This window comes from Oncorhynchus nerka, linkage group LG9b (assembly GCF_034236695.1).
Source record: "Oncorhynchus nerka isolate Pitt River linkage group LG9b, Oner_Uvic_2.0, whole genome shotgun sequence".
Classification (NCBI taxonomy): Eukaryota; Metazoa; Chordata; class Actinopteri; order Salmoniformes; family Salmonidae; genus Oncorhynchus; species Oncorhynchus nerka.
Genome location: NC_088424.1, coordinates 54,091,628 through 54,101,135, shown reverse-complemented (window position 1 = coordinate 54,101,135; position 9,508 = coordinate 54,091,628).

The window sequence follows — 9,508 nt, the reverse complement described above, 5'->3', positions numbered from 1 at the left end:
CAGCACCTCCCTGTCCTTATGGAGCGGCAGCACCTCCCTGTCCTTATGGAGCGGCAGCACCTCCCTGTCCTTATGGAGCGGCAGCACCTCCCTGTCCTTATGGAGCGGCAGCACCTCCCCGTCCTTATGGAGCGGCAGCACCTCCCCATCCTTATCAGCACCTCCCTGTCCTTATGGAGCGGCAGCACCTCCCACCTTATGGAGCGGCAGCACCTCCCCCATGGAGCGGCAGCACCTGAGCGGCAGCACCTCCCTGTCCTGATGGAGCGGCAGCACCTCCCTGTCATATGGAGCGGCAGCACCTCCCTGTCCTGATGGAGCGGCAGCACCTCCCCATCCTGAGCGGCAGCACCTCCCTGTCCTGATGGAGCGGCAGCACCTCCCCGTCCTGATGGAGCGGCAGCACCTCCCCATCCTGAGCGGCAGCACCTCCCTGTCCTGATGGAGCGGCAGAACCTCCCTGTCCTGATGGAGCGGCAGCACCTCCCCATCCTGAGCGGCAGCACCTCCCTGTCCTGATGGAGCGGCAGCACCTCCCTGTCCTGATGGAGCGGCAGCACCTCCCTGTCCTTATGGAGCGGCAGCACCTCCCTGTCCTGATGGAGCGGCAGCACCTCCCTGTCCTGATGGAGCGGCAGCACCTCCCTGTCCTTATGGAGCGGCAGCACCTCCCTGTCCTTATGGAGCGGCAGCACCTCCCTGTCCTGATGGAGCGGCAGCACCTCCCTGTCCTGATGGAGCGGCAGCACCTCCCTGTCCTTATGGAGCGGCAGCACCTCCCTGTCCTTATGGAGCGGCAGCACCTCCCTGTCCTTATGGAGCGGCAGCACCTCCCTGTCCTTATGGAGCGGCAGCACCTCCCTGTCCTTATGGAGCGGCAGCACCTCCACGTCCTTATGGAGCGGCAGTACCTCCCCACCTTATGGAGCGGCAGCACCTCCCCATCCTGAGCGGCAGCACCTCCCTGTCCTTATGGAGCGGCAGCACCTCCCTGTCCTTATGGAGCGGCAGCACCTCCCTGTCCTGATGGAGCGGCAGCACCTCCCCATCCTGAGCGGCAGCACCTCCCTGTCCTGATGGAGCGGCAGCACCTCCCCGTCCTGATGGAGCGGCAGCACCTCCCCGTCCTGATGGAGCGGCAGCACCTCCCCATCCTGAGCGGCAGCACCTCCCCGTCCTGATGGAGCGGCAGCACCTCCCCATCCTGAGCGGCAGCACCTCCCTGTCCTGATGGAGCGGCAGCACCTCCCTGTCCTGATGGAGCGGCAGCACCTCCCTGTCCTTATGGAGCGGCAGCACCTCCCCCTGTCTTTGATGGAGCAGGTCCAGCACCTCCTGTCCTGATGGAGCGGCAGCACCTCCCTGTCCTGATGGAGCGGCAGCACCAGCACCCCTGTCCTGATGGAGCGGCAGCACCTCCCTGTCCTTATGGAGCGGCAGCACCTCCCTGTCCTTATGGAGCGGCAGCACCTCCCTCCTGATGGAGCGGCAGTCCTGATGGAGCGGCAGCACCTCCCTGTCCTGATGGAGCGGCAGCACCTCCCTGTCCTGATGGAGCGGCAGCACCTCCCTGTCCTGATGGAGCGGCAGCACCTCCCTGTCCTGATGGAGCGGCAGCACCTCCCTGTCCTGATGGAGCGGCAGCACCTCCCCGTCCTTATGGAGCGGCAGCACCTCCCTGTCCTTATGGAGCGGCAGCACCTCCCCGTCCTGATGGAGCGGCAGCACCTCCCTGTCCTTATGGAGCGGCAGCACCTCCCTGTCCTTATGGAGCGGCAGCACCTCCCTGTCCTTATGGAGCGGCAGCACCTCCCTGTCCTGATGGAGCGGCAGCACCTCCCTGTCCTGATGGAGCGGCAGCACCTCCCTGTCCTTATGGAGCGGCAGCACCTCCCTGTCCTGATGGAGCGGCAGCACCTTCCTGTCCTGATGGAGTGGCAGCACAAGAGATGATTTCCAGACTTTTGGAATATTTCCTGAGAACAATGTTGAGTAAAAAAACGTGCGTTATTGTGCCAACAATGATGGGGGCTGCATACTTAAGCAGACCAGGATCCAATTAGTCCCTATGGATTTCTTGCTGTCTAGTCGGTCCCTATGGATTTCTTGCTGTCTAGTCGGTCCCTATGGATTTCTTGCTGTCTAGTCGGTCCCTATGGATTTCTTGCTGTCTAGTCGGTCCCTATGGATTTCTTGCAGTCTAGTCGGTCCCTATGGATTTCTTGCTGTCTAGTCGGTCCCTATGGATTTCTTGCTGTCTAGTCGGCCCCTATGGATTTCTTGCTGTCTAATCGGTCCCTATGGATTTCTTGCTGTCTAGTCAGTCCCTATTTATTTCTTGCTGTCTAGCAAAGCATCCAGGACTTATTTTTCTCAAAATGTGAATCGGTCTTGTGTAGCAAAATTTTAAATTGTGTTTTTTACATTGGTTAAAAGTAGACTCAGATCTAGAAAATTGTATATCATACACTACAGGTGAGGAACAATATCATATACTACAGGTGAGGAACAATGGGAAAGTAATTCTGCTTTGAAAGTAAACTTGTAATCTCACTTTTGTGAAAATGTTCCTTGAATGTTTTGGTACACCAACTGGAGAGCTATTTTTTGTCTACACCCATTCAGCATCGTTCACACCCTCTCATATGCTTTAGCCCCACCCAGCTCTTTAAGGATTCACATTTGAGGCCATGTACAAAACAACCAAAGATTTCAAGACTAAAGGCTGGTTTATACTGCAGGTGTGTTAATAAATTCAATCTGGAGTGCCAGAGTGTGCTCAGAGTGAGCTCTGGGCATTTGTAAACTCAGAGAGTTGTCAGATTCTCTCGGAGCGGACACTGGACGCTCTGTGCGAGGAGTAGTGTTGATCCGAGTGTTCTGACTTAACAGTCAAGCACCAAAGCTAACTGGCTAACGTTGGCTAGCTTGCTAACTGGCTAACGTTGGCTAGCTTGCTAACTGGCTAACGTTGGCTAGCTTGCTAACTGGCTAACGTTGGAACAGCTCACTCTGACCATTTTACTCTCCCTAGCAGAGCTGGTTAGGCTGTTGTTATGTTATCCAGAGCGTTGGTGACTGCAACTGGGCTTTTTTTGCCAGCGTTTACTGACACTGGCCATATACAGCATGTGTTGCACGTTTGTAAATTCGTTAATTATTCTGCACTCTGGCACACTCAGACGAGGGCTCTGAAATCAGAGTAGCTAGCCAGAGCGAATTTACCAGCTACGTCTAGTGTCAGTTTTCGCAGTGGCATCATGAACATTCTATTGAAATGGTTACCTGCATAGTGGAGTCTTCAGTTTAGACATGTAGTTAGTTAATCCCAATTCATAATGTTACTAACCAGCTTCAGTTGTGGAGATTTACTGTTTGCTAGTAAACTTTGCAAGCTGGATATGTAATACTTGTTATTTACATCTGTTTGGAATCCTATCTTGTATTTTTATGTGTTTGGCCTGGTATGGTTCCATTTACATTTACATTTAAGTCATTTAGCAGACGCTCTTATCCAGAGCGACTTACAAATTGGTGCGTTCACCTTAAGACATCCAGTGGAACAGCCACTTTACAATAGTGCATCTAAATATTTTAAGGGGGGTGAGAAGGATTACTTTATCCTATCCTAGGTATTCATGAAAGAGGTGGGGTTTCAGGTGTCTCCGAAAGGTGGTGATTGACTCCGCTGTCCTGGCGTCGTGAGGGAGTTTGTTCCACCATTGGGGGGCCAGAGCAGCGAACAGTTTTGACTGGGCTGCGCGGGAACTGTACTTCCTCAGTGGTAGGGAGGCGAGCAGGCCAGAGGTGGATGAACGCAGTGCCCTTGTTTGGGTGTAGGGCCTGATCAGAGCCTGGAGGTACTGAGGTGCCGTTCCCCTCACAGCTCCGTAGGCAAGCACCATGGTCTTGTAGCGGATGCGAGCTTCAACTGGAAGCCAGTGGAGAGCGGAGGAGCGGGGTGACGTGAGAGAACTTGGGAAGGTTGAACACCAGACGGGGGCTGCGGCGTTCTGGATGAGTTGTAGGGGTTTAATGGCACAGGCAGGGAGCCCAGCCAACAGCGAGTTGCAGTAATCCAGACGGGAGATGACAAGTGCCTGGATTAGGACCTGCGCTGCTTCCTGTGTGAGGCAGGGTCGTACTCTGCGGATGTTGTAGAGCATGAACCTACAAGAACGGGCCACCGCCATGATGTTAGTTGAGAACGACAGGGTGTTGTCCAGGATCACGCCAAGGTTCTTAGCGCTCTGGGAGGAGGACACAATGGAGTTGTCAACCGTGATGGCGAGATCATGGAACGGGCAGTCCTTCCCCGGGAGGAAGGGCAGCTCCGTCTTGCCGAGGTTCAGCTTGAGGTGGTGATCCGTCATCCACACTGATATGTCTGCCAGACATGCAGAGATGCGATTCGCCACCTGGTCATCAGAAGGGGGAAAGGAGAAGATTAATTGTGTGTCGTCTGCATAGCAATGATAGGAGAGACCATGTGAGGTTATGACAGAGCCAAGTGACTTGGTGTATAGCGAGAATAGGAGAGGGCCTAGAACAGAGCCCTGGGGGACGCCAGTGGTGAGAGCGCGTGGTGAGGAGACAGATTCTCGCCACGCCACCTGGTAGGAGCGACCTGTCAGGTAGGACGCAATCCAAGCGTGGGCCGCGCCGGAGATGCCCAACTCGGAGAGGGTGGAGAGGAGGATCTGATGGTTCACAGTATCGAAGGCAGCCGATAGGTCTAGAAGGATGAGAGCAGAGGAGAGAGAGTTAGCTTTAGCAGTGCGGAGGGCCTCCGTGATACAGAGAAGAGCAGTCTCAGTTGAATGACTAGTCTTGAAACCAGACTGATTTGGATCAAGAAGGTCATTCTGAGAGAGATAGCGGGAGAGCTGGCCAAGGACGGCACGTTCAAGAGTTTTGGAGAGAAAAGAAAGAAGGGATACTGGTCTGTAGTTGTTGACATCGGAGGGATCGAGTGTAGGTTTTTTCAGAAGGGGTGCAACTCTCGCTCTCTTGAAGACAGAAGGGACGTAGCCAGCGGTCAGGGATGAGTTGATGAGCGAGGTGAGGTAAGGGAGAAGGTCTCCGGAAATGGTCTGGAGAAGAGAGGAGGGAATAGGGTCAAGCGGGCAGGTTGTTGGGCGGCCGGCCGTCACAAGACGCGAGATTTCATCTGGAGAGAGAGGGGAGAAAGAGGTCAGAGCACAGGGTAGGGCAGTGTGAGCAATCAGAGGCAGCTGCCAATCGTTGTCTCTGATTGAGAACCATACTTAGGTAGCCTGGTTTCGCCCTTGAGTTGTGGGTAGTTGTTTCCTGTTGTGTGTCTGCACCAGCCAGAACTGTTGTCTGTTGTGTGTCTGCACCAGCCAGAACTGTTTCCTGTTGTGTGTCTGCACCAGCCAGAACTGTTTCCTGTTGTGTGTCTGCACCAGCCAGAACTGTTTCCTGTTGTGTGTCTGCACCAGCCAGAACTGTTTCCTGTTGTGTGTCTGCACCAGCCAGAACTGTTTTGGTCGTTCGCTTTGTTATTTTTGTGATTTCAGTGTTCATTAAATAAATAAATATGGACACATACCACGCTGCACCTTGGTCCTCTCCTTCCAACAGCCGTTACACGATGTCAACCCTTGTCAATTATGCTACATAGCGCGATAGTAAAATTATTTACAGTTGCTGATGTAACACATTTGCTAACAAGTTACGATAGCTAGGTGTTGCGTATAACAAGTTAGCATTTGCTAGGCTAACTACATAGCCAACTCATGTCTTGTGCTAACTTTTGCTAGTAAACCTAGCTTTAGGGGTCTTTTTGTAACGTTGTAGCTTGCTGTTTAGTAGCTAGCCATATCTACGACTAAAAAGCGAATATACAAAAGATCTCCGAACGTAAAACCTATGCTATTTTTTCTCATAGATATGCCAACGTCTTAATGGAAATGTTGACTCCTACACTCCTCCATACTGTCTTCTAGAATCCTCCTTTCCACTTTTCACTACTCAATTCGGTCTGCTGGAATCAACATCTCCACTTAACAATACTGTTGACTAGAATCAACATCTCCCCTTCTCCATACTGTCTTCTAGAATCAACACCTCCACTCCTCCATACTGTCTTCAGAATCAACACCTCCACTCCTCCATACTGTCATCTATAATCAACACCTCCACTCCTCCATACTGTCATCTATAATCAACACCTCCACTCCTCCATACTGTCATCTATAATCAACACCTCCACTCCTCCATACTGTCATCTATAATCAACACCTCCACTCCTCCATACTGTCATCTATAATCAACACCTCCACTCCTCCATACTGTCATCTATAATCAACACCTCCACTCCTCCATACTGTCTTCTATAATCAACACCTCCACTCCTCCATACTGTCATCTATAATCAACACCTCCACTCCTCCATACTGTCTTCTACTCCTCCATACTGTCTTCACCTGCCTCCATACTGTCTCCTAGAATCAACACCTCCACTCCTCCATACTGTCATCTAGAATCAACACCTCCACTCCTCCATACTGTCTTCTATAATCAACACTGTCTTCTAGAATCACTCCTCCATACTGTCTTCTATAATCAACACCTCCACTCCTCCATACTGTCTTCAGAATCAACACCTCCACTCCTCCATACTGTCTTCAGAATCAACACCTCCACTCCTCCATACTGTCTTCTAGAATCAACACCTCCACTCCTCCATACTGTCATCTATAATCAACACCTCCACTCCTCCATACTGTCTCCTCCATATAATCAACACCTCCACTCCTCCATACTGTCATCTATAATCAACACCTCCACACTTCTAGAATCAACACCTCCACTCCTCCTGTCCTAGAATCAACACCTCCACTCCTCCATACTGTCTTGAATCAACACCTCCACTCCTCATCTATAATCAACACCTCCACTCCTCCATACTGTCTTCTAGAATCAACACCTCCACTCCTCCATACTGTCTTCATCAACACTCCTCCATACAGAATCAACACCTCCACTCCTCCATACTGTCATCTATAATCAACACCTCCATACTGTCTTCTAGAATCCTCCATACTGTCATCTCCATAATCAACACCTCCACTGTCTTCTAGAATCCATACTCCTGTCTGTCTTAGAATCAACACCTCCACTCCTCCATACTGTCTTCAGAATCAACACCTCCACTCCTCCATACTGTCTTCAGAATCAACACCTCCACTCCTCCATACTGTCTTCTAGAATCAACACCTCCACTCCTCCATACTGTCTTCTAGAATCAACACCTCCACTCCTCCATACTGTCATCTATAATCAACACCTCCACTCCTCCATACTGTCTTCTAGAATCAACACCTCCACTCCTCCATACTGTCTTCTAGAATCAACACCTCCACTCCTCCATACTGTCTTCTATAATCAACACCTCCACTCCTCCACTGTATCTATAATTAACACCTTCTCCATTCTGAATAATCAACACCTCCACTCTCTCCATACTGTCTTCATCCATACTGTCTTCAGAATCCAACACCTCCACTCCTCCATACTGTCTTCTAGAATCAACACCTCCACTCCTCCATACTGTCTTCTAGAATCAACACCTCCACTCCTCCATACTGTCTTCAGAATCAACACCTCCACTCCTCCATACTGTCTTCAGAATGAACACCTCCACTCCTCCATACTGTCTTCTATAATCAACACCTCCACTCCTCCATACTGAACCTCCACTCCTCCACTGTCTTCTATAATCAACACCTCCACTCCTCCATACTGTCATCTATAATGAACACCTCCACTCCTCCATACTGTCTTCTATAATCAACACCTCCACTCCTCCATACTGTCATCTATAATGAACACCTCCACTCCTCCATACTGTCTTCTAGAATCAACACCTCCACTCCTCCATACTGTCTTCTATAATCAACACCTCCACTCCTCCATACTGTCTTCTAGAATCAACACCTCCACTCCTCCATACTATAATCATCTCCATAATCAACACCTCCACTCCTCCATACTGTCTTCTAGAATCAACACCTCCACTAGAATCCTCCATACTGTCTTCTAGAATCAACACCTCCACTCATCTATAATCCATACTGTCTTCTAGAATCAACACCTCCACTCCTCCATATCTATAATCAACACCTCCACTCCTCCATACTGTCTTCTATAATCAACACCTCCACTCCTCCATACTGTCTTCAGAATCAACACCTCCACTCCTCCATACTGTCTTCTAGAATCAACACCTCCACTCCTCCATACTGTCTTCAGAATCAACACCTCCACTCCTCCATACTGTCTTCAGAATCAACACCTCCTCCTCCACATAATCCACCTCCCTCCATACTGTCTTCAGAATCAACACCTCCCTCCACTCCTCCATACTGTCTTCAGAATGAACACCTCCACTCCTCCATACTGTCTTCTATAATCAACACCTCCACTCCTCCATACTGTCTTCTATAATCAACACCTCCACTCCTCCATACTGTCTTCTATAATCAACACCTCCACTCCTCCATACTGTCTTCTATAATCCACCTCCACTCCTCCATACTGTTCTATAATCAACACCTCCACTCCTCCATACTGTCTTCTATAATCAACACCTCCACTCCTCCATACTGTCTTCTATAATCAACACCTCCACTCCTCCATACTCCACTCCTCCATACTTTTGTCTTCTATAATCAACACCTCCACTCCTCCATACTGTCATCTCAACACCTCCATCCATACTGTCTTCTATAATCAACACCTCCACTCCTCCATACTGTCTTCTAGAATCCACCTCCACTCCTATAATCAACACCCACTCCTCCATACTGTCTTCTATAATCAACACCTCCACTCCTCCATACTGTCTTCTATAATCAACACCTCCACTCCTCCATACTGTCTTCTATAATCAACACCTCCACTCCTCCATACTGTCTTCTATAATCAACACCTCCACTCCTCCATACTGTCTTCTATAATCAACACCTCCACTCCTCCATACTGTCATCTATAATCAACACCTCCACTCCTCCATACTGTCTTCTAGTATCTAGATATCACATAGTTGCTGAGTTACTGAGTGAGGCCCACATGGTAAAGACACACGTTATATGTTACAGAAAGTGTGGGGCTGCATGGTGAGGAAACCCTGGCAACCTGAATATGTACTCTGTCTCTGTCTTTACTCAGCCTTAGTTTGCAAACACAGGCTGGTTGGTTGATGAGAAGATTACGGAATATTGAATTAGTCATTAAATATCACTGGAGAAGTATACAGACGTGTAGGCTATTATCAATGACAAAACAGTATAGCTACATAGTTTAATTGGGTATAGAAAAGAGTTATGTTATTCTGCTTGCCGTCTACTTATGGCTTGGAATTAATATACATTTCATTGAGGAAGAATTAACTCATACTAAAAATTGCATTGGGGAAGAAGGAATGCAGATTTAGACCACATATTGGAAACGACCATCTTTTCAGTTTTGCTTGCTGCATATA